This window comes from Rhinatrema bivittatum, chromosome 8 (assembly GCF_901001135.1).
Source record: "Rhinatrema bivittatum chromosome 8, aRhiBiv1.1, whole genome shotgun sequence".
Lineage (NCBI taxonomy): Eukaryota > Metazoa > Chordata > Amphibia > Gymnophiona > Rhinatrematidae > Rhinatrema > Rhinatrema bivittatum.
Window position 1 is genome coordinate 225,378,944 of NC_042622.1, and position 26,939 is coordinate 225,405,882.

General features: G+C 46.5%; 1 protein-coding gene across 4 annotated transcripts in view; it reads right to left on the bottom strand.

Moving 5' to 3' along the window:
* Positions 1-24,386, bottom strand: part of ABHD8 (abhydrolase domain containing 8) — a 33,569-nt gene extending 9,183 nt beyond the window's left edge. Inside the window, exon 1 of one of the 4 annotated variants that reach the window (XM_029613894.1) lies at positions 24,285-24,386. The gene's annotated coding sequence lies outside the window, so the exon portion shown is untranslated. Of the gene's footprint in view, positions 1-5,493; positions 5,513-5,837; positions 5,959-12,254; positions 12,529-24,284 lie in introns of those variants that run through there. The other 3 variants (XM_029613893.1, XM_029613895.1, XM_029613897.1) reach the window with 3 other exon arrangements.
* Between the last annotated feature and the right edge of the window lie 2,553 nt (positions 24,387-26,939).

Consider the following 26,939-nt stretch of genomic DNA (forward strand, 5'->3'; position numbering starts at 1 on the left):
AGGTTCCCTTCCATCCCCATCCAGCAGTGTTGGGTTTAAAGCCTCTGTATGCGCACTGTGTGGCCGAGGGAGGCACCCCCCCCCCCCCCCCCCCGACAGCCCCAGGGAAACAGCCTGGAGTCAGGGGCAGACCAAGAGCCAGCGGCCAAGGCAAACATGCAGCTGGACACCTGGAAAAGGGAACGACCACACCGAGCACTGAAGGACTCCAGAGGCCACGTGGAGCGACTCTGGCCCTGCTCACCCACCATATCATTCCTCGTCACCTTGCGATAATAGAACAATCAATGAAGCCAAAAAGCAGTGTGATGGGGGGGGGGGGGGGGGGAGAGCAGCGAGGTGGCTGAGAGATAGGAGAGCTTTAAACCCCGCTCCCGAGAAGCGAGTCCTCCACATAAGATAACACCCTGAAGGGTGACAGGGCCCTTAGTGAGGCACGGAAAGATTTCTCTCCTGCCCCCAAAGCACCAGGGCTGGGCGGCACTGCTTCCTTTACAGATTTCACTCCTTGCAGAGAAGGCCAGAGGTCCCCACCACCCCAACAGGAGCTCCACATTATAAACGCCCGCTGAGGAACGCATGATCTTTTTGTGCAGTAAATCTGTTAAACATGAAAAAAACACAACTCTTACTGGTGTTACCAAATGACCCAAACTCATTGTCTTAAAAAGGTCAATAAGGCACCAGACTAGTAAGTCAACATAGGGCTGCCTATGCTGTTTGGAGAAAGTCTGCAGTGGATCAAGCCGCACTCTTTCTCCAGTCTCTGCGGATCCCATCCTCTCACTGGCTGCTGCTGGGTTGGGGGTTTTTTTTGGTTTTTTTTTTAATTGTGCCATGAATTTCCTTAGCAACAGCAACTGTTTGATGCTCCAGGAATATGTCAGAATCGCTGCCTAGAGCCAAGTGAGAACTGAGAAGCATAACATTTTTTTTTTTTTTAAACCCACAACTGGCAGTGCCTCTCAGCTTCTTCCATGTTAAATCCAGTGGGAAGATGCAAGAAGTGCCGGGATCAAGATAAAGCTTTTAAAAGATTCACACCCTAGGCTAATCCATGCTTTCCAACCAAAGCATTAGGCACAGAAGCCTGTTCCCTGACACTGAGAGAGAGAAGGCTCTGTAGTAATGCAGAGTGGCACAGAAGCACAAATCTTTCATCCCACCTGCAGGTCAAAACCATTTTACAGCTTCTTCACCTTTTAATCAAATCTCTTCCCACCTCTTCCAGGAGAGGAAAAGATCCAGCATCAGAAAAGCACCTGCTTTAGCTCTCAGATAGGAGTCTCTGGCCCATCGTTGCAGGGTTGAGGTGTGGCCGATACAATAAATTCACGGAGAAAGCGGGCACGGAACACAGTCAGCGCCCGCTCTCTCAACGCCATGCAATATTAAAATTAGTGGGGGTCGCGTTAGCAAGGAGGCCGTACGGCAGTAAGGAAAACCGATGCAGAGTTTATCGGCGTTGGTTTTTGGCGAACGATAGTCACAAAAAAACAAACGCCGGGTTTAGCGGCATGAGTTTTTGTGATGGGTCAGACTGTCAATTTGTTTTCTTTTATTTTTCATCTTTTTTTTTTGAAGCGCACAGCTATTAACGCCTGCTCGTTTTGCATCGGGAGTGAATGCCTAATAGCCTCATTCACGTGCATTTGCATGTAATGAGTGCTATAAGATTCACTCCGCGTTGGACGCGCGTTGAATAAGTGCTAATCCCCTTATTGCATTAGGGGGATTGATTAGCGCCTATTCTACCCGCGTCCGGCTGCAGGTTAAGAGTGTGCTCGGCTCCGCATCGTATTGCGTCTGCCCCAGTGGTAGCGGGAATGTTACACGTCCTCCCTTCTGGAACTCAGAGTCCTTTTTTTTCTCATAGATTGTTTGACTTGAATGGTTTAGCTTGTCTATTCTTCAGTGCCACATCAAGTTAAATTATTCCTCACAGTTTGCAAAGGGGGACGGTTTCAAGCACTAGCCTCCATCAGCAGCTGCCAACAGGCTCCTGCACTGTTTTCCTTAAACGTTACCCAGTGTTGTTACTTCAGCAGTCTGGGGTTTGTTTTGAGGGATTTTAATTCTCTCACTTAAGAAGTCAAACTTTCAATGAAGAAAAACACTCCCTTATATTATAATAATAATAATAAGTATTAATCGTAAACTGCAGAAATAAAAAAAAAGGAAAATCAATAAATGCCTACTTTTTGTGATCAGCAACTAACAGGCTGATTCAATAAAGTCCGCGGGAGATCGGGCAAACGCCCGCTCTCCTGTGCGCGCGATTCTGTATTTAAATGAGGCCTGGCAGTAAAAACAGGCAAAAGGAGGTGCTAGGGACACTAGCACGTCCCTAGCACCTCCTTTTGGACCGGAGCGGCGGTTGTCAGAGGGTTTGACAGCCGACGCTCAATTTTGCCGGCGTCGGTTCTCGAGCCCGCTGACAGCCACGGGCTCGGAAACCGGATGCTGGCAAAATTGAGCTTCCGGTTTTCGACCCGACAGCCGCTGGCCGACTTCAAATTTTTTTTTTTTTACTTTTGAAAAGTTTCAGGACTTCCGACTTAATATCGTCATGATATTAAGTCAGAGGGTGCACAGAAAAGCAGTTTTTACTGCTTTTCTGTGCACTTTCCCAGTGCCTGGAGAAATTTAACGCCTACCTTTGGGTAGGCGCTAATTTCTGAAAAGTAAAATGTGCGGCTTGGCTGCACATTTTACTTTCTGTTACGCGCGGGAATACCTAATAGGGCTATCAACATGCATTTGCATGTTGCGAGCGCTATTAGGTTCGGCGGATTGGACGCGCGTTTTCGGCCCCTTACTGAATAAGGGGTAAGGGAAAATGCGCGTCCAATCGCAGGTTAACAGTGCACTCCGGAGCGCACTGTACTGTATCGGCCTCTAAGTGATTAAGGAAGGCTGCTGTAGGTGAAATTCTAGGACTGGCATTACAGAATTGCAGGCATGCATAACTCTACAAGGGAATCCCATTATAAGAATTTCCTTTTAGAACAATATCTCCTGGAGTCCCATTTTCTTCCAGGATATTGCTGTGATGCACAAACCTTGCTCCAGTTAAGAACATAAGAACCTGCCATGCTGGGTCAGACCAAGGGTCCATCAAGCCCAGCATCCTGTTTCCAACAGTGGCCAATCCAGGCTATAAGAACCTGGCAAGTACCCAAACACAAAGAAGACCTCATGCTACTGATGCCAGCAATAGCAGACTGTGGTTCCATCCCTGTGATGGAGGCACATGTCTGATTGTCAGGATATCCTTAATGAATTTTGCAAAAGTTAGATTTGCATTCACTGAGACCCAGTAGATAGATGCAGCTCTCTCATGCATATTAATTGTGAAACAGACTGGGATAGGTGTGCATCCAAGACAGGGTTGGGAAGCATACAGGTAAGACATCTACTGTTAAAAGGGTAAGTCTCCAGCTTTAAGCTAAGGGACGACTCTTTAAAGTGGCAAAATTCCCAGTTATAATGAGGGAGGCTCTAATTGCATTGAAAGTTTCCTTATGATAGTAGTAGAGTCTCCTAGTTGGAACCAGGAAGTCGGCTTATTTTTCAGGACAGAAGGAGGGCAATTTTCAAAGGCATTTCTGTGGGTAAAACTGCACACATCTGGCTTGTATGCCCACAAGCTTACCTGCAGTGCACAGAGCCTGGGAAAGGGGTTTACACTTACGGGTGGTATAAGGAAGACAAAGGGGAGCCCTGCTGCTAGGAGGAAGTAAGCAGCAGCTAGGATGACATCTCTGGTACTGAGCCAGAGGAAGAGGTAATGGAGGGGAGTCTACAGCCTGAGTGGGGCTTAAAGCAGGAGCCAGCCTTCGTCAGCCCATGGGGAGGGAGGCAGGACAAGAAACTGAAAGTATGGGGAGATGTGGTGGTGGGGTGAGAAAGTAAGGCGGCGAGACAAAAAAAAAAAAAAAAAAGGTAAAAAGAATAACATGGAAAGGAGTTGGGAGGAGGCAAACACGATGAGCGCAGGGGAGTGCGGGAACATTATAATGATGGAAAACCATAACAATAGCAGAAAAAGCATTCTATTTCCATTTCATTTACTGGAATGTGTGGCTTGTTGAGTGTTGCATTTGTATACAGGACGTGTACTACTTATCCGCCAGCATTTGCTTTGAGGATGGATAGTCTGAGTCTCTGTTTTTCATATAAACAAACTGAAACACTCACATTTCCAGGGAGATATGAACCCTCCTCCCCTTCAAACACACACATATAAAATCTTAAATCTGCTCACCCACCACCCCCTGGCCTGAATGCTATCTTCGTGTAAATGTTACAGAAGGTATTATCCTTTATTTCATTGATCTGGATAAGTATGTGTGTTGGGGGGGGGGGGGGGGGGTGGAGAGAGAGCGAGAGAGAGAGAGAAAGGATGGCAATCACTGAAGACCTTAAAAAAAAAAAAGTCTTGCCACCCAATTCAAGGTTACATCATTACTTCCTTTGACAGAAATGCAGGCCTTACTATTCCTGCTTTGGTGAACATTTGACTTTGTATGTTGAAGGCTGTCACAGTGAATTATAAAAACGCAGACTGGAAATTGCAGCAGTGCCAAGTGCTAAAGACAGAGGGAAGGCCTGCTGGAAGCTTAACACACGGCACAGTGATTTCACACAAACGGAAAGACTTTTCTAATCTACGTCATGGGTGTGCCTCCAGCACATTTCGTCCTTGTTCTGCAAAGTTCTTATGAAAAATACACCTGTAAGAGGTCTCTCTCAGCATGGTGAAGAGGCAGAGATGCAAAGCAAAGGCAAGCTACAGTATAAGTCATTACCTTTATGTATATATCATATCATATTTTTTGCAAATAAATGTTCTAGAGAAGACTAGTGCTACAAGTTCACTGTAGAAAGAGAGTACTTGAAAATGCTGAAATGTACCAAAGGTTAGTGCTTGCATCCCATCTTAGCTCTATGTTCACATTTCACGCTGACAGTGCATATTATACTGATTAGACTTGTAGGAATAGCAAAAGCTGCTGAAAATATTAAAAAGTATGTAAAAGATCAAAAAAGTATGCTAAGGGTCAGCAATGAGTTTCATGTTTCCCTTCTGGACTTAATTTTCAAGAAATCACATGAATTGCCAAAAATTCAATCTTATTAGCTTATATGAGATAAAATTATAATGCTAACAAAATTAGGAAAATGTTTGCAGACCAGTGAGTTTGCTAATTAGAGGTGGTGACCTATTTAATCACTAAAGTTCTCTACAACTGTTCCAAAATTGCCCTTGCTGGTAATTGCACTCTCCTGGGATATCTCAATAAATGACTTTTCTCTTTGAGCTGCCGGTGATAAGTGTTTCTTTGCAGCCCACAACAGTGGGACATTTAAGAATCAAGAGAGACAAAAGCAGAAGCCACCTCTGGGGTAGAATGTGTCTGCAGTATTTAACACCTAACACATGACCAACAGTGGCACTGAAACCATGAAACCAGGCCTGGTGCTACTGACCTGATCACTTTTGCAGTGGTGCAACCAAATAGCCTTGGAAACAGGCCTGAAAACCTCTGCATACAGAACTAGTTCATCTGCCCTGGATGATACACAGACCTTAAAGATACCTGTGGCCTGAACAGCAACAATCTCCACCAAAAAGCAGAGTTTAATCCAGAGCCATCATTGTATGATGAAGGATCTTTGTCTTTCTTCATTAAATTTAAAAAATAAATAAATAAATAGAGAAACCAGCCCCTTCTCTCTTGTACAGTCCCTGTACAAGAAAGGAAAAAAAGCATGAGTCGAAGAGACTGTAGCTGAACGAATAATAAAACTAGTACTAGAATTCATGAACTTACTTTGCTTCCTTCTGGAAGATCTGACTTCAAATGACAGACACAAGCAAAACAGTAGGAAAAAATATGTAATCTTCAAAGCCAATGAAATAGCTTTCTTCCTTATTTCATTCCATCTGCGGCACTCAGGGAGTACTGCCGAAGAGAGCTGCTTGCAAGCCTCAAAATCAACTTGTCTTCTTGCCCAAACCTCTCTAATCTTCCAGCAGTGCAAGAGATGACGCACTGGAAGCTGCCGTCCAAGGAGTGCAGCCTAAGCAACAACTCAACACTCACTTGAAACACCCATCATACAACAGTTACCAGGCCTGGCAGCTTATCTGTCAAAGTTACTGTTATTCAACCTCAAGTTGAGTAAACTGAGTCCCAGGAAGATCAAGTGACTTGGCCAAAAAGTTTATGGTCTGGCCAAAGCTAGGATCAGAGCCCATGAGATTCATTGTGTAATGCAGCCTCTGAGTCGTACTATCCTCCTGAAACTTTCTACTCCCCAAACCTGAGAATTCTGAATGCCAAAAGTCCTGCTCCCGCATCAAAGTGAGCTGAACTTCTGCCTGCGTTGCATCTCCCCCCACCTCCCGATTTAGGTTTTGCCTAGTGGTTAGAGCAGTGGGCTACGAATGAGGGAAGGCAGGATTCACATCACACCACCACTCCCTGTGACCTTGGGCAATTCACCATCACACACACACACCCCCCACACACCCCCCATTGCCTTGGATAAAAACCCTAGATAGATAGCGAGCCCTCTGGGGACAGGGAAATACCAACAGTACCTGAATGCAATCCGCTTTAAAGCGGCTGAAAGGCTGAATATAAATCTAAAATGAGCTAATAAACAGATGTTAGTATTACTGCCCCTTTTCCTTTCTAGGAAGGGCAGATATGGCTTGGGATGGGGGCGCATGGTAGTTTCCCTGGGGTTCACAGCCTCCATATCTTGCAGTGAAAGCCGCAGACCGATACCACAACAACCCCCCCCCCTCCCCTCCCCCCCAACTCTGTGCGCACTACCAGGGCTACAAACTTCTGCTTCTTGCAATGAGATGTGCAACTGCAGTATCTAAACGAGGTAGGTGACACGGTGATGTGGCTGGGTTTACCACAACATGTTGGGATCCTAGGCGCTTTGTGTCGCCCCAGACAATGTCTAGTAGACCTATATAGCAATCCAGGCTTGCCCCCGCCTCATGGCACACACAATGCTTGATCCTCACTCCCCTCAAGGCCAGGTGCACATTCTTCTGGTTAAATGGGGAATACAATAAGAATAATTCTTTTTTACATGAATAAGCTGTCCTCCTATGAAATAGCCTCACTCTCCCATGCATGGACAAAAGTCACTTATGTTCCTGAAGTGCAGCTAGGTCCAATGAGCTGTTCTTAGCCCAATCCAATCAGAGATAAGTAACTTGCTAAAAAGCTAAAGCATAAACGTCCTTTCTATTTACAATTTAGAAGTCGGAAGGCGGCACACTGCACCCATGACATTATAGGTCAGCCATGCTGTCGGACAGTATTGTGTGTGTACAGGCTATCGGGGTTTACAAGGATTATCTTCTCTTCAGAAAGGGGGACCAGAGGCTATAATGCCAGGACAGATGCAAGGTTATTGGGAGCCCTAGGCAAACCTTCTGCTTTGCGCCCATGCACCCCTCCACCCCCAGTCCAGGCCCCAGCTCCGACCTCATTCACTCAGACAGACCCCCCCTCTCACACACACACACACACACACACACACACACACACTTAGGTTTCTTGTCTCATTCACACACATGCACCCTTACACAGGCTCCCTCCCTCTCACACCATTGCTCTCTCATACACACACAATCCCCTCTCACTCTCACACACAAAAAATAATAAAAAAGAAAAAAAAAAGTAGAGGCGTTGCTCATGCCCCACCAAGATTCTGCTTCTCTTGTCTGTGACCAGGATGGGCGTTGCTCGTGGCTCGCCGACGGCATTCCTCGGCCTTGAGTAGGATGGGTGCTGCTTGCGGCCTGCCGAGTTGCTGCTCCTCTTGACCGCGAGCAGGATAAGCTCTGCTCGTGGCCAGAGTCTCTACTAACTCTCAGCCGTGAGATGGGCTCCGCTCGCGGCCCCACGTGGCTGCTCTTTGGCGTTCCCCAATGGCTGGCGCCCTAGGCGACCACCTAATTTTCTATTGGGACGCGCCATCCCTGTATATTGCTCAACGTATTGGTACAGTTTTTAAATAAATGCCTATGTCCACACCAGTTGAATTGTTTCCAACTTACTGAATTTCTGTAGCAATATGACAAGATGTTGTTATGTTGCCCAACATAATTATTGACATTCCTCGATATTCAAAAAACAGTTGCTTAAGATCTGAACTGGGACAGTGATTCACAATCAGTTTTCACAGCATTCCAGGTTTAACAAAAAACTGACCAAGTGTCAGTTCACAGCCTCTCTTATTAGTACTGGCATAAAATGATCCACCACCACCACCTCAGCAGAGTCCGTTCACCTAAAGCTGTGCACGATGCTCTCTGAGAGCAGTTAACAGCTGGTAAAACACAGCAGCCATTTCACCAGTAGCAGCACCTGCAGCTTCCTTCCTCTCCAGCACAGTCTGCCTCACCTTCTCTGCAGGAGCACTGCCTCCTTCCCTCAGACTGGATCAAATCATGTGGGGGGGGGGGGGGGGGAAATCACTGGATTGTACCAAAATGGTTTCGTAATACGGGTTGCACGTGCATAGCCCATGGACGTCTTCGTGAGTGTGTGCATGGATGTGTCCCTATCCCGGAGGGGTTGCAATTCAAGCTGCCCGCCGATGGCTCCCTGTCAGTGGTTACAGCACCATGGAGAGAGCTCACAAACAGCCCCGCAGCGAGTTAAAAAAAAAAAAAAAAAAAAAGCCTTCAGAAGACGTTAGGTAACGTGAAAGTCAGCCTTCACGATTGTGCGCTGTTTCCGAGCTGCAGCACTGGGTTAAGGGCCTAATATTTTGTTTAGAGGATCTACGATTATCTATTGCAGCGATCCGATCGGTACAGAATCGGCCCTCCCTTGCCTCTCATTCTGTGTCTTTTGGCAAACACCCATAAGCCTCATCAGTAAGCTGAAGGCCAGGCAGGAGCCCAGCTGCAGGATAGTGGTTGAATGTGGCTCAAACAATGCAGCTTTACACCGATAACTCAATGCCAACTTCATCCTGTTTTAAAAGGCTTCAAGCTCCGCTTTGCGGAGGGGCCTGCAGGAGCCGTCCAGAATGAGCTGGGGGAGGGGGGGCTCCTTTCAGCTGTGCCCAATACATCCAGGCTGAGTAAGGACGTGGGACTTTTTTTTTCCCTTTGCTTGAATTCTTCATGTCACAGCTTTCCAAGGGCTGTATTTGAATCACAAAGACGCTGTCAAGCGCCCGGAATCTTTTGCACCTGAAACGCTCTCTGCTCCCTGACTCACCAGCAGAATAAATCCTGCCAGCCAGAGAAATCACTGACCTACTTCTGCGGAGAACTGGCATTTGATAGACATTGCTGCTGTTAAAAGAGAGTGTCACGGGAACGGGCTCCAAAGCAAGAGGACTCAGAAACAGAAAAGCAAGCAAAGAAACTCAATTTCTTCATCGGACTACAGTGGCAAGGTTTCCACTGCACGTTAACCCCATTATAGTCCAATACCCTGTGTTTAATCGAGGATGAAAGTAAGAGATGTTGACAGTGAATAGGACCAGTTATTTTGGACTAGCATTTTATCCTACTGGAAAAATCCCCCCCCCCCCAACCCAAATTACCGATCTACGAAATCTGGAGACCCAAGTTCCAATCCCACTCCCTCCAATAACATCGGTCACGAGTTACTTAATTTCGAATTGGGCTCGGATTTGGGGCGGGGTGTACCAAAGGCTCTCTTCCCTGCCTCCCATTTTGTGACTATGAATAAATCAAGGCCAGTGTTATTTATTTATTTATTTTTAATTTTTATATACGGAAGTTCTTGTAGGGACTACAAATCACTCCGGTTTACATAAAACGAAGAACTGCTCAACAGAGAGCGGAGCTTTACATGGAACCGAACATATTTAATAGTATATCATCTGCCTTCACTTTCGCAATAACCTGATAACTCCCGAGGGGAGAAACCACTTCACAGTTGTTAATTTCAGTTTAAAAAAAAAATGCATGGAAGTCTATCACACATTTTGCTTATTCCAATGACGCTGGAATTATTTCTTACGGTATAGCTTTTTTTTTTTTTGTTAAATCGAATACAAATAGCCATAGGGACGTGAGCATCTTCTGTTATACAGATGCGTTTTCGATGCAAGCACATACTGATGTTTTTGCTAGTGATAACTGCTGATTAAATATTAAGAGAGGAACTGATGATATTGCTGCATCCACTCATAATATCATCATCATTAGACCCATCTCTAATCAGGAAAATGCAAATAGCCTTTTTATGCACACTCTTATTCTTATAAGAAATATAGACGTCCACAATCTCTTTACTTTCTATGAATCTGTATTTTATGATGCGTTGGAATAACGTTTTACTTTTGTTTTGCAATCTCTACTGGAAAAGGCAGAATTAGAGAGAAACTGGGATTCATAAGCAATAATATGCCAGCTGAAAATAAACTGGGCCGTTTTCTTCTTTAAAGATGCTGATGATTTTGTTACTTGGATGCTAATGCACAGAATATAAATCTACCTTCAACATTCCATAATAATTATGTTGATGCTAGACAGCACTCATCAGCAAATGGGCAGGGGTTTGCAAATAACGAAATCAAATAAATTGGATGACATGTCATAAAAATTGGTGCCTGGATATCATTAAACCAAAATAGTCCTTTTGGCTTTTTCTCTTATTTCTAATTATTTTTTTTAAGCAAACTAAATAGTTTGCAGTTTTCCTGTGTTCCTTCTGCTTTGCCGCCTGCACCCTGATGAAACTACAGAAGTGAGGGTGCAGCTGTGCTGTTCGCTGCCTGAAAGCTTACTTAGCTCATGCAGAACATGCATAAAACATGAGCAGATCTATGTGGGAAGTGATTTTTTTAAAATTATCAGGGAATGGTTATTACAAAAAGGATGCATAGATTTTGAGGAACAAAAAGTAACTATTAAAACTAAAAGTGTCTTGGGGGGAGAGAAATATTAGAAGGGGCGTGTAGAACCAAGAATGAAATTTTGAGGAGACAGAAAAATAATCCAGTCAACAGGACTAGGGCAGGCAGTGGCCTAAAACGACTGTTACCTTGTCATATCCCAGCTAATTAAATGAATACAGGTAAACATTTCACTGCTTATTTCTGAAAATAAAATAAAAAAAAAAACAAGTTCTAAGTTGGAAGCATACTTAAGTCTATGCCTTGCTACATGCCAGTCTCAGAAAAGATCATGCTACTGATCGAAGACTGAACAAATGTGATTTCCTTTCAGGCTTGAGCAAAGCTTGCAATAAAACATTCGCTAGGGCTCGCGAGCCTTTACTGCAAAGCCCCTAACCCTGGCAGCACTTTCTCCAGCTCCAGAGAAGGGAAATTTCCAGTGAAAATCGGGACCTGCAGTTCCAGATTTTACCATGTCTCCACTAACTCTCAAAGGGTTAAACACAGAAGCCATTCAAACTGATAAAATACAGGAGATGCAATTAGCCTCCGCAGTCTGTTTGCCAGAAAAAAAGGAAGGGGGGAGGGGAGCACGGAACCAGGCACCTCTGCCAAAAACAACAAAATATTTCATCTGTTCTGACTCCAGGCTCCATGATAATGAAATACCGCCATCTAAGAGATAAGACGGTCTCTCGCTCCGCCACCCCCGCATCCGAAGCTTTGCATGGGGTGAGGAGGTGTCCTGTTATTCTCTGCAGAACACAAATACCGAAGTGTCAGGTTTGGGGATTAAAAAAAAAAAAAAAAGCAGCTTTTTCTAACCTGGCCCTGGCTCTCTGATCTCTTCTCCCAGGAAAGTGAGATTTCCAGTCTATCCATTTTACAGGTGCACAGAGAACTGCAGGATCATCCCCCCCGCCCTCTCATCCCGAAAACAAAAATGCAGAAAGAATGGCCCAGGCTCCATGACCCGTCCAGCCCCTGAGCAAGTCACCAAAATCTGCAGCCTGTCAGAGAACGAAGGTTTCCTGCAGGGGTCTGTATATAGTCATTTAAACGAGAGAGGAAGAAAAAAAAACGCCTCCGTTTTCTAAAATGCAATTACATTTTTTTTCCCCAAAACATCAACGAATCCATAATTGCGAGACCTACATTTAAAAGCAGCAGCACGACCCTTATCTACAAAGACAAGCAACGTTGTGCTTAGATAAAAAGCCAGGATTCTGTTTCTCCTTACCTTCTGCTGCCTCCCCCGCCAAAAAAAAATAAAAAAAAATCAAATTCCATACCATACATAAACCACTTGAAAGGGGAAATACTAAACTTACCTCATTTATTGACAAAAAGCGTCAGCTGTCGTTATTACAAGCAAGAGATTCAAATGCAGACCTTTTGCAAAATAAGGGGATAATAAATAAATAAATAAATGTTAAAAGCCCCCCCTGCAGCAGCCAATCCAGAGAGCCTGGAATCTGCTGCTGAAGGTTTGGGTTTGTATTTGGTTTTTTTTACTTTGCCCTGCTTACATTTTTTTTCTTCTCTCCCTATTCTAGCACTGCTGGTGCCCCTCAGCCCAGGAAGGAAAACCCACCGGGCTCTCGGTTCCGATGCTCTTGTGCACTAACCAGGGGAAAACCCTCTAAACCCCTCCCTCAAAGGAGGGCTCTCACGGTGACCGACAGCAGTTGCAGCCAATCAGAAGCAGCAGCATACAGCCGCTGAGGAGCTGGGACAAGAAAGAGGGAGGGGGGTGGGCGCTTGTGCAGGGATATTAGGGCCTAAGGAGAACCTTGCGCCCCTCCTCCCACAAACACAATAAAAGAGAGTATTTATATAAAAAAAACAGGTTCTGCAATAAAAAAAAGGGACTGTCTTCTGAGGTGCATGTAAGTTATATTTAGACACTGCTCTAGTGCAAATCAGAAAACCCTGCAGAACACACTTGGAGCCATACAGGCAGGCGCATGCCCACAAGATCCCCCCCCCCCCCTTCAAACGTTCACCCCCACACGCAGGCAGTTACAGAGCAGACTATCCAAGCAACTCTGAGCACTTTTTGCTACAACAGAATAGAGAGACCATAAATAGTAATGATGGCAGAGAAAGCCCAATGGGCCAGCCAGTCTGCCCAGCACACTTCCCTAGGTGGCAAATCAAGCTGTGCAGCCAAAAACTGAACTGGTGCAGGGCAACAACGAAAAAACAGAAATAGTACCATTCCTCATAAAAAAAACTTCACATACAATAAAAAATATCTATATAAATATAATTGATTTATATTTCTAAACACCTGGCAAATAGAAAAATATCCAATAATTAAAATCTCATATAAAAATTTGCCAAACACCAATGAAATATTTCAAGACAGCAGACGCATCAAATAACTCCCAATTAAAACTAATAAGGATTAAAAATTCCCCCCCATTCTCCATACCTGGATTGGCCACCATTAGAAACAGGATGCTGGGCTTGATGGAAGCTCAGACTAACCCAGTAAGGCAACTTCTTATGTTCTTACTATCAAGCTGTGGAATCTGTTGCCAGAAGATGTGATCAAGGAGACTGTGCATAGTGGAGTTCAAGAATGGTTTGGACAAGATTCTGGAGCCTGCAACACATTATTAGCCAGGTATTTTAAAGAAAACTATTGCTATTCCTGGGATCCTTCAGGTACTTGCAACCTAGATTAGTCACTGTCGGAGACAGGATGCTGGGCTTGATGGACTTTGGTCTGACCCAGTATGTTCCTTTTTAGGTCCTATTTCTATGCTGCCTTATTATGTATGTGAATATATATAAGGCTTGTGTGATGTTTGTCAGTCACATTATCATGTCTATGTTTGGACATCAGGAAGTGTTCGGAACAGTGGAAGGAGCACTGTGCAAGGACAATCTGTTCTGTATCTGCCAGGATTTCCCCACACATACACACACGAGCACATGCATAGGCAGCCACACACACAAAGGCACGGGCACACGCAGACACACACACATGGGCACAGGCAGACACACACACACGGGCACATGCACAGCCAGCCACAAACCGGCAGAGGCTCAGGCCCCCCCAAACCCAGAGGTACAGGCCCACACACCCCCCAGCTGTGATAGACGATACTACCCAAGCAATGCTTAGCACTTTTCACTAGTATTTCTTATATTTGCATTTTTATTATGGCCACAAAGCTTATGTTAAGCATCTTTTCCCCTAAATCCACTCTTCAGCTGTCCATGATGTATTCATGCTGACACCTGCATGGGACCCCCGATGAAGATCAGCTTTCCATCTGTCTGTGCTGTATTCTGATGAAGAACAGGACAGCAGCACCTTTATTTACTTAGTTACATAAAGGAGTGAGTAGGTAAGTAGGAGGGCTTCCAAAAACTGCATCTGCCCTACGGAATATCATCCCAAAAGAAATATTTGTCTTCCCGCTATGCTCAGTAGTTGAGATGCCAGCTTAAGTCATGGCTCTTTACCCAGGCCTTTTTCTGCTAATTTTAGTTTGCTATTTGTGCTAGATGTAATTAAAGAGCTTAGCCTGGACTACTGTAATGCGCTGTATATTGGTTTTCCATTTTATGCATTATATGCTCTCCAGCTTCTTCAAAATTCCACTTCCCGCTTATTAACCGGCACGAACAAGAGAGCCCATCTATCACCAGCACTGCAAGGATTGCATTAGCTCCTAGTCAATGCTAGGAGCTCAATACAAGGTTGCTTGATTAGTCCATACAATGATCAGCACGGATGCTCTATCATGGATGAAATCCATGCTGCACATCCACAATCAAGGTCCTCACAAAGAGGACTTTTGGAGGTACTTTCTATACAGTGTGTGAGACTCTCAGAGACCTGCAAGCAGTCCTTTTTGGTGGCTGCCCTCAAGCTTTGGAAATCTTTTAAGAAAATGTGGAAGACTTCTTGTTTCGGCTTGCATTGCCAGACAGTCTTGAGCAGCAGACTATTCATGGATGCCACGTGTCAAGCCTTGTTTAAGCAGTACTGTATTCATTTGCTGTGTTCTGTGTGTTTTGATTTTATTGTGGATGTCTTATTGTGTAAACTAAGCAGAGAAGGGCTACCAAAATGATAAAGGGAATGGAACAGCTCCCCTATGAGGAAAGACTAAAGAGGTTAGGGCTGTTCAGCTTGGAAAAGAGACGGCTGAGGGGGGATATGATAGAGGTGTTTAAAATCATGAGAGGTCTAGAACGGGTAGATGTGAATTGTTTTTTTACTCTTTCGGATAATAGAAAAACTAGGGGGCACTCCATGAAGTTAGCATGGGGCACATTTAAAATTCATCGGAGAAAGTTCTTTTTCACTCAACGCACAATTAAACTCTGGAATTTGTTGCCAGAGGATGTGGTTAGTGCAGTAGTATAGCTGTGTTTAAAAAAGGATTGGATAAGTTCTTGGAGGAGAAGTCCATTACCTGCTATTAAGTTCACTTAGGGGCGGATTTTAAGAGCCCTGCTCGCCTAAATCCGCCCAAAACCGGGCGGATTTAGGCAAGCAGGGCCCTGCGCGCCGGGAAGCTTATTTTACATAGGCCTACCGGCGCGCGCAGAGCCCCGGGACTCGCGTAAGTCCCGGGGTTCTCAGAGGGGGGCGTGTCGGGGGCGGTCCCGGTCGTCGCGGCGTTTTCAGGGCGTGTCGGCAGCGTTTTGGGGGCGGGTACGGGGGCATGGCTATGGACCGGGGCGGTCCGGGGGCATGGCTACGGCCCGGGGCGGTCCGGGGGCGTGGCCGCGCCCTCCGTACCCGCCCCCAGGTCACGGCCCGGCGCGCAGGAGGCCCGCTGGCGCGCGGGGATTTACGCCTCCCTCCGGGAGGCGTAAATCCCCCAACAAAGGTAAGGGGGGGTGGAGACAGGGCCGGGCGGGTGGGTTAGGTAGAGGAAGGGAGGGGAAGGTGAGGGGAGGGCGTTAGAGGATTCCCTCCGAGGCCGCTCCGATTTCGGAGCAAAACAAACAAAAGTAGGCTATTCGCGCTCCTTTTAAAATCCGCCCCTTAGAGAATAGCCACTGCCATTAGCAATGGTTACATGGAATAGACTTAGTTTTTGGGTACTTGCCAGGTTCTTATGGCCTGGATTGGCCACTGTTGGAAACAGGATGCTGGGCTTGATGGACCCTTGGTCTGACCCAGTATGGCATGTTCTTATGTTTCAATATTGGGCAGCATAAAAATATTGTAAATAAAGATGGTTCTTAGATTATCCTATATATTTTATGCCAGTCTTTGGTGTTTTATTTATTTGTGGCTGGTATATATTTATGCTGTAAATATTTGGTCACAGATGGCTGCGACCCGTGTCTGCTCACGTCTTGTGTTGCTCTGCTCACCTCTCCGGGCCTGCTCGAGGCGGGGGCTAGCCTCTACTGCCGCGTATCTCAAGGTTCCTCGTGGTAGCCGGGACGCTGCCGCCAGCCACGCCAACTCTGGGCCTTCCTAGGCACACACACACCACCAGGCCCTCTTTTGAAGATGCTACGGCAGGAACCTCAGGGGCGTCCCTGACTGACGACATCACTTGGTCAGGGTTCTTAAGCACCACCTTTGTCCCTTGCTAGCCGACCTGGCAACAAGTTCCATCGCTTCTCTACTAGCTCCTGCCTCCTCAGACCTGTGGTGACTGTCTCGGACCCTCCTTGGACTCTGGACCCTGGCTCGGGGGCCTGAGTGCACCATCTCCGGAGACTTGGTCTCTTGGCTTCCCCTGCTCCTTCCAGGAGTCCTACCCGCCGGCTTCCCCGCTCCTCGGAGCTGTGCCTTCATTTACTTCAGTGACTGTACCCCACACCTTCCCCGCTTCTCGGGGTTGCTTACGTCATTAACTGGAGACTCGACTCGGGCTTCCCCACTCCACGGGTTAGCCTATGCCATTGCATCAGTACCTTCCTTGCTATGCAGCTCTGCCCCTCGGGGTTGCCTCAGCAGTAAACCTCCTGCCCTTCCTGCCTCGCATTCCCACTCCTCGGGACTGCCTAGCGCCACCCTCTCGGAGGTCTCTGCCCAGGTACTGCTCTCCAGCCCAACTTGTATACTGTGGGGTTCCTCAGTGCTGTGTCTCTCACCCCGCTCTTCGGGACCTCCCCACAGACTCTCTCCCAGAGCTCCTGCTGCACCTGACCTCGTCCCCCCGACGGTGTGGGCCTGTGGGGCTCCTCCCCACAGGTGGTAACAACTCTCACCTCGGGCCAAGGGTCCATGAAACCCACAAACCATAACATTTGGGTCATATGTCTGTGTGTGCGTTGTGTATTGGATTTTGTAGTACATTTATTTGTATTGCGAGTTGATGCATTATGTGGTTTAATATCTATTCTGCTTTTCATGGATGAACAGTCAATTGAATGTGGTTGTGTGCATTTGTGTTTTTGGGGGGCATTTCATTTGGAAGGAGGCAATTTATACTTGTGTATATTTTATGCATTTCCTGCCTGGACGGTATTTTTGTGTGTATATTTTGTGTTTGATTATTTTACTATTTGCTTGTGTTTTTTTGCTCTGTAATTCACAGTGGGAATTCTCTTGAATAGTGAACAAATTAAAATAATTCTCATGTATTAATATATCCCGAGGAGTGAAAAATAGATTGATCAATTGGACATTTTCAGAACATTAGCAATTTAATTTTCTTTATTTAAATTTCCATCTGAGTTACCTAAATACATTCTCAGTGCACTCCTCTGAGGTAGAGTGACATGAGGCTTCTGTAGGAAGCTCTTTCAGGTTAACTCTTCCAGGTTAAAGCACCATTAAGCTTTTAACCGTACGCTCTATGGTATCACTGTTTATTTATTTCCTGCCTTATCTTCTTTCCAGCTTGTTGCAAGCTTCCAAGTTCTCTTTCCCTGTTGATTGTAACTTTGACTTATTCCTACCTATTGTTTATCTTTCGTTCACTTGAATTGTTACTCCAGTTATACCATTGTTAAATGTAAACCGATCCGATATGGTTATTTACTATGAAGGTCGGTATAAAAAACTGTTAAATAAATAAATAATTTCTTAAACTCATTTTCCTTTTCTATATGTATGAAAGTAATGTGTGAGAAGAGAGGACTTTGACACTGCAGTATCATGATTAATGAGAATGAAGGCTGTCACTAACACCGAGCAGGGAGGGGAGTCTGGGGAGGAAGAGAAGGGCTAGCTCTAGGGCAAAAGCGTATGAAAATTGTCTAAGGCGTCCTCCTTAGGGTTGCCAACTGTCCTGATATTTTCTGGAGTATAAAGATTTTTGGGATACTGTATGGGGAAAAAAAAAAGAAAGCTAAACTGTTCAGAAGAGTCCTTATTTTAGCCCTCGGCTGCAGATTAGCATCCAGGCCTCCTCTGCAATTATACAATACAGTGCGTCTGTATCCAACACCCACTGAATACCTTTATTCTCTGTCACTTACAGAGATTTCAGGTCACAGTTTAATCAGAGGCCTATCAAATTTACAAAACAGCAGTTTGGCCCCTGGGCTGGTAAAAGCGAACCTTTCTTGGAGTATAAAAGTTGAGAACTAGTGGTCTTGATAGGAGGCTCCAAAGAGATAAGTAACATGAGAAGTTATTTCTTCATTGAAAGGGTGGTGGGTGCATGCAATGGTCTCCCAGGGGATGGGAAAGGTGCACACACAGCAACAGTTCAGGACGCAGAGGACAAGTACAGATGATCAATGATTGCAAAGAAGTGAAAGGAACAGTAGAGATCGGCTGGGGTTTATGGCACTGTAGCAGGAAGTCAACTGGGCAGAGCAGATGGCTCCTTATCTGCTATTATATTCAATGTTTCCGTGTTTTTCTAATAGTGAGGAATGGCAATAAAAGTTGCATATATGTAAATCCCAGCAAAGAACATAGTAAACAGCATCTCCAAGTGTTCAGAAATGCGACGGCTGAAAGCTCTCCTCTCCTCCCTACTTCCAGATTTTATCTCCTTCTCCTCCTTTCCTCCTCCCTACATCTGTTCTTCCCTCTCTCCAGCCCTCTCCTCCAGACATTCTCTCTCCACTCTCCCTTTCCTCTAGGCATTCTCTGAATGTACAGAGAACACACCTTCTGGAGTCACTTTACTAAAAGCAACACCAACTCCCCGCCAGAAATGGACACAAAAGCCTTTTTAAAGACACATTCCAAACTCCTTCGACTTAAACAGCAAAAATCCTCCCTAATGAAAGGCAGCACTACAAATATTACACTGGGCCATAGAACACTATTACACTTCCTACTGGCACAACAGAAGACTGCTACAGATAACCTACAAAGAAACTGAATGCTAGGAAAATACCTCACCTCTGTAGAACACAGACAAAGCCTCACCTAATGCCGAATAAAACACTGCAAATAAGAAGCAGAAAAATGAAGGCGACATCTGAACTGAAAATATCAAGAAGCCGGGCTCTATATGCAGTGCAACACTGGAGAAAATGAAACAGAAATGCACTTCCACCTGTATTGTGCAAAACAGAAAAACAAAAAACTAACACACATTTTCTGCTTGCTTCATGTCCTCTCCTACATCTCTCCATTGATCTTTTCCTTTCATCTCATTTCTCTGCCTATTCACTCAGCCACATTGCACCTCTTCTTCTCTCCTTTCAGTTTTCACTGCTCCAGATTGTCACCTCCCTAATCTTTTTTGATTCTTTTATCCCCCACCATCACCAAGTTGATTCTCTCTCCAGTCATTCCCCTTCAGGCTCTTCTACACCAACCTCTTTTCCTCTCTCCTTGCCATTTCTCCATTCCTTTAAATTTTCACCCTTCCTCACCTCTCCTTATCCCAGCTCTCTTACCCCATTTTCTTTCCCAGTTCTCAAGATCTCTCTATTCTCATCTCCTGCCTACTTACCAGCTACTTTCCCAGTCTCACCCACCTTTCTAGCCCTTCTTCCTCTCTTACCATCTCCCCACTTCTCAATCCTTCCCTACTTACCCGTTTCCCCCTCTGACTTTCACCCACTTTAGTCCTCCATACTCACCCCAACCCTCAGATTTTTTTCTGCCTCTCGTCCCATCACCAGCTCAAGCAACTTTCATGTCGCTCACCATCTCCCCTAGCTCCAGTCCCTTTCTTCTGCTTTCATGGGTCCTTCCTCATCATCTCATCCCAAATATACTCTCCAGCTCCCTCCATCCCCATGTCCTCTCCATCTCTTTGCCCCCAACCTTCCTTCCCTCCCAGATTTGGCCTGCTCCATCCCTGATCCCCTGTACCCTCCATCTTCCCTTCATCCAAATGTAGTCCTTGCTCTCTTTCTGTTCCACCAGTCCCAGTCCTCAAGCCTCTCCACTCCCCAGTCCTTTCTCTTCTTTCACCTCTTTCTCCATCCTAGGTCATATCCCACTGTAATTGAATTACTTAGCCAGAGTTGTCAGACTCAGGCTAAGGATGTAATTAGAAGTTAGGCCTTAATGGATTCAGAGTTCTCACACAGATAACGGTTACTTTTGGCTGGCCCCAGGGTAGGCTGCGACCAGCCGCTCTCTCCAACTCACCACAGCGCCTCCTGCACCCTCCCAATATGGAAAGAACGCTGCCATGATCCAGCAGGCCCCAGTGTCTAACACAGCTCTGATGCCACCTGCACGCCACCATCATCCTGCTCCTCCCCGGGTTCTCCATAGGCATGCATGCGCTCCACACATCTGACTTAAAGGGCCAGTGGTAGGAATAGCCTGCGGCATCTAGTGATGACATCAACAGGCCCTCACTAATAATGCGCAGCCCCAGACTTCCTAACGCCACCTTAGCAATGGGTCTCCTGCCTTGTGCACAACATGCTGCTCTTGCATTCCTGTCATCCAGCCTTGCCTTGCCCAGCATGTCTTGTCCAGCCTCTGTTGGTCCTTGTCTTCCCTTATCCTTTTATGCTGGTACTGACCTTAGCCTTGGACCTGACCATGTTTGCCTGCCACCTGGACCCGACTCTTGCCCTGTACCTGACTACACTTGCTCACCACCCGCCTCAACTCCTGGTTTGCTCCCAGTATCTCCAGTCTGCTGCTTGTCCTGACCCCAACAAGTCCATGGACCCTTGTTCTCTCTCCATTGCCCGTCACGAGAACCCAAAGGCTCAACCTGCACGGGAGGCAGTTGGTATAGGTAAAGCTCCAGTCTGTCCCGCTTCAGGGTGCTTTCGCCCGCTGTCGGTGTAGCGCTCATAGGTTCGCCTACGAAGCAGCATTAAGGGCTCACTTCCACACCATTCATCACAGGACTGTAACTACTATGAGAATACCAGAAGTAAACACCAGGTGTGCAGGATCTGTGGTGAGGGCGTCAGAACTGAATGAGAGAGCCTGAATTGTGTTTTGAAACACCACTTGCATTTCTCACCTCAGTTTCTGATATGCAAATGGAAAGAGTATAACTGGCAGAGGGAGAGACAGCCTGGAGGATACAGCTTTTGAGTCTTGAAGCAGTGGATTTTGTCAGAAGGGGGAAGAGCCCAGGGGACTCCATCCCTTGTGTCTTTGTTGTTCTTTATCTTTTCTACACTCACCCAGAGTGAACCTGTAACACCCTCAACCCTGGTGCCCCCCCCTCCTGAGTCCTCCTACCACTACTCCATGTTGGTCTCCCTGTCACCCCCACCACCCCAGGCATAGTCTCTCTCCCTGCCACCCTTTCAGGTACAGTAATCCCCCATATGATGCTGCTCTCCTGCTCTACGCCTCTGATTTCTGATACTTTCAATCTCACATCTCCAGCCCCTGTGGTTATATTCCCAGATCTTCTTTGAGAGTTTCCCTGTGGGGGAGCATCAATTCCTTGCTTCCGAAAATCATCACCTGCTTCTGAACTTCCTGACCTCGCCAAACACCACTTCACCCAACCACGACTGTCAAGTCCTTGCTGATCTTGTTTTTGAACCTGCTTCATCTTGACTTAGTCATATGATTTGCATGGATGGCTCAAAAATCACAGAAATCCCCTTCAGGAGAGACAGAGCAAGTATACTCCTCCCATTTGTGCGGCTGGATCTTCTGACCCTTCCTGAATGACTCCTGGGTACCCCATTCCTAGATTCTCCATCCATTGTTGTGTCAGTGCTTCCCTGGTTACTCCCGCTTCCACTTATTGTCCAGATATCCATCCCCATCACTGAGTGAAAAGACGATGACTAACCCCATTAAATCCATCCAGCTGGCACAAATATATGCGTCCCAGGAAACACAACGGAAGCCGATCCAATATGGCGATGTAGCAACCAGAAGGAAAGCGATCGGTAAAAGGAAAATTCTTTATTATCACAGTATGTAGGCCCGAATCTGGCCGAGTTTCACTCTATACACCGAGCTGCCTCAGGGGCTACTACAATAATAAAACATATATATTGATAAGCATATAAGACATTCAAATGTGTACTGACCTCATAAAAATGCAAACAACAACAATTGACAAACATTTTAAAAAGTTAGAACTCAATAATACATTAAAAATGAGAACTCAAATCAAATACACGCATTGCAAACGTAAGGCTTTTCTGTGCACCCTCCGACTTAATATCATGGCGATATTAAGTCGGAGGTCCCGAAGGGTAAAAAAAAAAGAAAAAAAAAAATTCAAAGTAGGCCTGCGGGTTGAAAACCAGACGCTCAATTTTGCCGGCGTCCGGTTTCCGAACCCATGGCTGTCGGCGGGCTCGAGAACAGACGCCGGCAAAATTGAGGAGAGTGTCCTGTGCACGCGTTCGCCCGCTCTCCCCGCAGACTTTACTGTATCGGCCCGTAAGTAAACTTGAATAGCAGCAGGTAATGGATTTCTCCTCCAAGAACTTATCCAGTCTTTTTAAACCCAGCTACACTAACTACACTAACCACATCCCCTAGCAACAAATTCCAGAGTTTCTAAACAAGCTTCCAGAACTCTTATCCACTCTCATCACCTCCTGCTTAGACTACTGCAATCTGCGCCTCACAAGACTCCCAGTAAACCGGTAAACTCCCAGTAAACCGGTGCGATATGTATTCTTTACAGGAACATCGGTATATAAAAATTAAAAATAAATAAATAAATAAATAAATATACCATCTCTCTCCACTTCAATCTATCCAAAATTCAGCTGCTCAACTTATCTTTTGTCAAAGTCAGTACATAAGCTTCTTCTCAAGTCACTGATTTGGCTCCCTATCCATTTCTCATACAGTTCACGTGCAAGAGAGCATTCATTCTGCAACTCCTCACTACATCCATCTTTGTGAACTCTGCCCATCAAGGAACTCTGCCCTTTTCCTCTACTACAACTCCTGACTCTGCTTTCCACTTTGCTGTACTGTATGCTTTGCTTAGAATAGATTTCCAGAATTGGTACATCGTGCTCCCTGTCCAGCCTTATTCAAATCCAATCTAAAAACCCAGGTTTTTTGGGGCTGCTTTTAAATCTTAACCCCCGATTATCCTACTCACAGCCTAATGGATTTTAATCATTTTCTGAATATATGAATTTCTCAGTTTTGCCCTGTATGGATGTCTTCATTCATTTGTAAATTCTATAGAGCCGATATCTTCTCTTATACGTTTTTGTACAGCACTACATAAACACTTCTATATGCTACTCAGTGTATTAGCTGTAGCAATCATAGTGGGGCCACACTGTGGCAGATTCATTCCAGGCTCTGCACCCCTTAAGGTCAGCCCTGAGTAGGGGCAGACTCAGGCCATGGCATCCCCAGTTCCTGCTGCCTGTGCGTGTGTCTGTCTGTGGTGGTCAGGGGAATAGTGCCAGTTCATTAGGCCCCGAATCAGTGTGATCCAGAATTTTAAACTAGAGAGGCCTTGCAAACCCCATTTGTCCCGGAACAAAGCGGAAGGCTGACCCCTACTGGACAGCTCCTTCTTCATTGGAAACAAGCCATCTACTGATTGCTCTGCTGCCATGCTTTGCACCACATTTAAAATTTACTTTACCACTCATCGTCAAATTAAATTGCATCGGTTCAGCAAGCTAAAACTGCAGACTAAATATCAAGGTTATGTTTGCATAAACAAATTAAAGCTCTGAAAGAATTACAGCTACCCAAACAAACACTCAATGTCTCAAGTCCAGCACAGAAAGTTCATTCAGCAGAAGTACAGAGAGGCAACTGCTCCTTGGGTAAAACATGGCCTGTCCCTCCCCCTCCAATCTGATCTAGCGCATGAACGCTGTCTAACGTGTTCTTTCATTGCCCCACCAATTCCCAACCTATCTCGCAAAGGAGCCTGGAGGAGAAGTGTTTTCCTTTCACCGCCACGTTTTTCTTCCCGACACTGTGCAGAGCTTCTGTATCAAAGGGCAAAACACACCAAGAAGCGCTCGGTCCCCCACGAAGGAAAGCATGCACTTCCGATAAACGGATCACAAGTACTCACTGAGCAGCAGCAGCGGCGGCGGCGGGATCCTTTCTGGCACTTGTCTGAAGCTTCCCCTCCCGGCATGAAGAGCCTTCTTTTTATTCCTTCGCCCAGGTGAGTAAGGCAAGAGCAGTCTGTAGCCCGGCTCCAGGAACTGCCGCCCTCTCATTGGTCGTCCTGCAGTGACGTCAGGCGGGAGCTGTCACCCACGGGCCAGAATCACGTGCGCGCTGCCATAAGCTTCGCCGATGAATTTGTTTTTAATTGTTCAAAAAATGTTTTGCTTGTTCTATAATTAGATGATAATTATCGTGTTAAAACACCAGGGGCGTGGTGTATTATGATGAGGCGCAGATCCAGATCTTGATCTCATGCCCGAGAACAGGTCCCGGGAACAGATAGGTGAAGTAAGACTATGCAGTGGGTCCTGCATTAAACCCACAGTCCCCAGCTGCCTGTCAGGCCGATACAGTACAGTGCGGAGCGCACTGTTAACCCGCGTTTGGATGCGCGTTTTCGACACGCTAGCTTTACCCCTTATTCAGTAAGGGGTTGAAAACGCGCGTCCAATCCCCCCCCTCCCCCCGAAACTAATAGCGCCAGCAACATGCAAATGCATGTTGATGGCCCTATTAGTTATTCCCGCGTGATTCACTAAGTAAAATGTGCAGCCAAGCCACACATTTTACTTTCAGAAATTAGGCGTTAATTTCTGCCGGCACCAGGAAAGTACACCCTCTGACTTAATATCATAGCGATATTAAGTCAGAGGACCCAAAGTAAAAAATAATTTTAAAAAAAAACCAAATTTTAATCGGCCCACAGCTCGCGGGTTGAAAACCGGCGCTCAATTTTGCCTGCGAGGGTTTGAGAACCGACGCCGGCAAAATTGAGCGTCGGCTGTCAAACTCGCTGACAGCCGCCGCTCCTATCAAAAAAGAAGCGCTAGGGATGCGCTAGTGTCCCTAGCACCTCTTTTTACCGCGGGCCCTCATTTAAATACTGAATCGCGCGCACGGGAGAGTGGCCTGTGTGGAAGCTCAGGGCTAGTTCTGCCGCAAGAGTTAGAAAATTCTACTGCAAGGTTTCTGAAACTTCGCGGCCATTGTATGGCATATATTTGCATATTAATATGTTTGCATTTTACTTTATATAAATAAAGTAATGTCGTGCGTTTGGATAATTTGTTCATTTTTGAGGGGAAATGGATCATAGTGATTAGTGATGCAAAAGGAGAAAAGAGCTAGAGAATACGAGAAGGGAAGGGGATCTGAGCAATAGGAATGTGAAAATCTTGGAAAAGGGATCCCAAAGGGGAGGGGTAGAGACTAAAAGACTGCAAGGGATCTTGGGGATAAGTGATGGAGAGAGTAGAAGAGGGTGTTACGTGTGCCGCCCGCAGCTGCCCCGCAGCGCGGCCCTCTTACCTTTCGAGATGGACTCCAGCTCCTGGCTCCTCTTCACTGGCGGTGGTGGTGGGCCGCCAGCTCCAACCTTGGGTTCCCTCCAGGGCCTCTGGCCTTGCCATGCTACCCAGTGTTGCCAGCCTAGATGTCCCTGTTCATCAGGCCTCTCCGTGTGGCCTGTAGAGAGATGCCGCTACCAGCGCCGCGCTTCTTCCTAGGCGCCCGCACATCATTAGTTCTTTTAAAGGGCCCGCGACAGGAATCTGGCCACGGACCCGGATGCTGACATCAGACTCTTCAGCGTATAAAAGTACTCGGAGTACTCGTTGCTGATCCAAGAATCGTTCCTTCGTGTGTTCCTGTTTCCCTGTGGTTCCCGGTTCCTGTTCTCCTTGTTCCTGCTTTGTCTAATTGTTAGACTAACGCTTTGGATTTGACCACCATTACACCCGACTACTCTTCAGCTTCTCTCCAGCCCCGGACCTCCGCCGCACCCGACTACTCTTCAGCTTCTCACCAGGCCCGGACCTCCGCCGCACCCGACTACTCTTCAGCTTCTCACCAGCCCCGGACCTCCGCCGCGCCCGACTACTCTTCAGCTTCTCACCAGGCCCGGACCTCCGCCGCACCCGACTACTCTTCAGCTTCTCACCAGGCCCGGACCTCCGCCGCACCCGACTACTCTTCAGCTTCTCACCAGGCCCGGACCTCCGCCGCACCCGACTACTCTTCAGCTTCTCTCCAGCCCCGGACCTTCGCTGACGCCTGCCTTCTCCGTGCCCTGACCATTGCCTTGTTGACTATGCCTGCCTTCTCCGAGTCCTGACCCTTGCTTTGAACGACTACGCTACAGACTTTCCTGTGTCCAGAGTTCTACGTTGCTTGTCACAACTTCCACTTGCCGCCGGCTGTGATCCTAGCCTGTCAGTGATGCCTCCTCTCGCCTAACCTCTGGACATGAACTTACAAGGCTTAGGCCTTCCTTTGTTTGGGCGCCTCCAGTTATTCCTTGTTCCTTTGGTGCCTCAGTTCCAGTACCAAACCCAGTCCAGGATAGGACTACGCCATCTACTGGCTGCTGTCTCTGGGCTGAATCTCATTCCATCTCTAGCTAACCTCAAGGCCCACCTAAGTCCTGCCGGCCCCGGCACCCAAAGGCTCAACCCGAGGGGAACAAGGCCTGGTATAGGTGAAGCTCCAGCGGCCTCTGTCCTCCAGCCCACTCCGCCTGCCGACGGTGGGGACCCGTAGGTCCTTGCCTACGGGT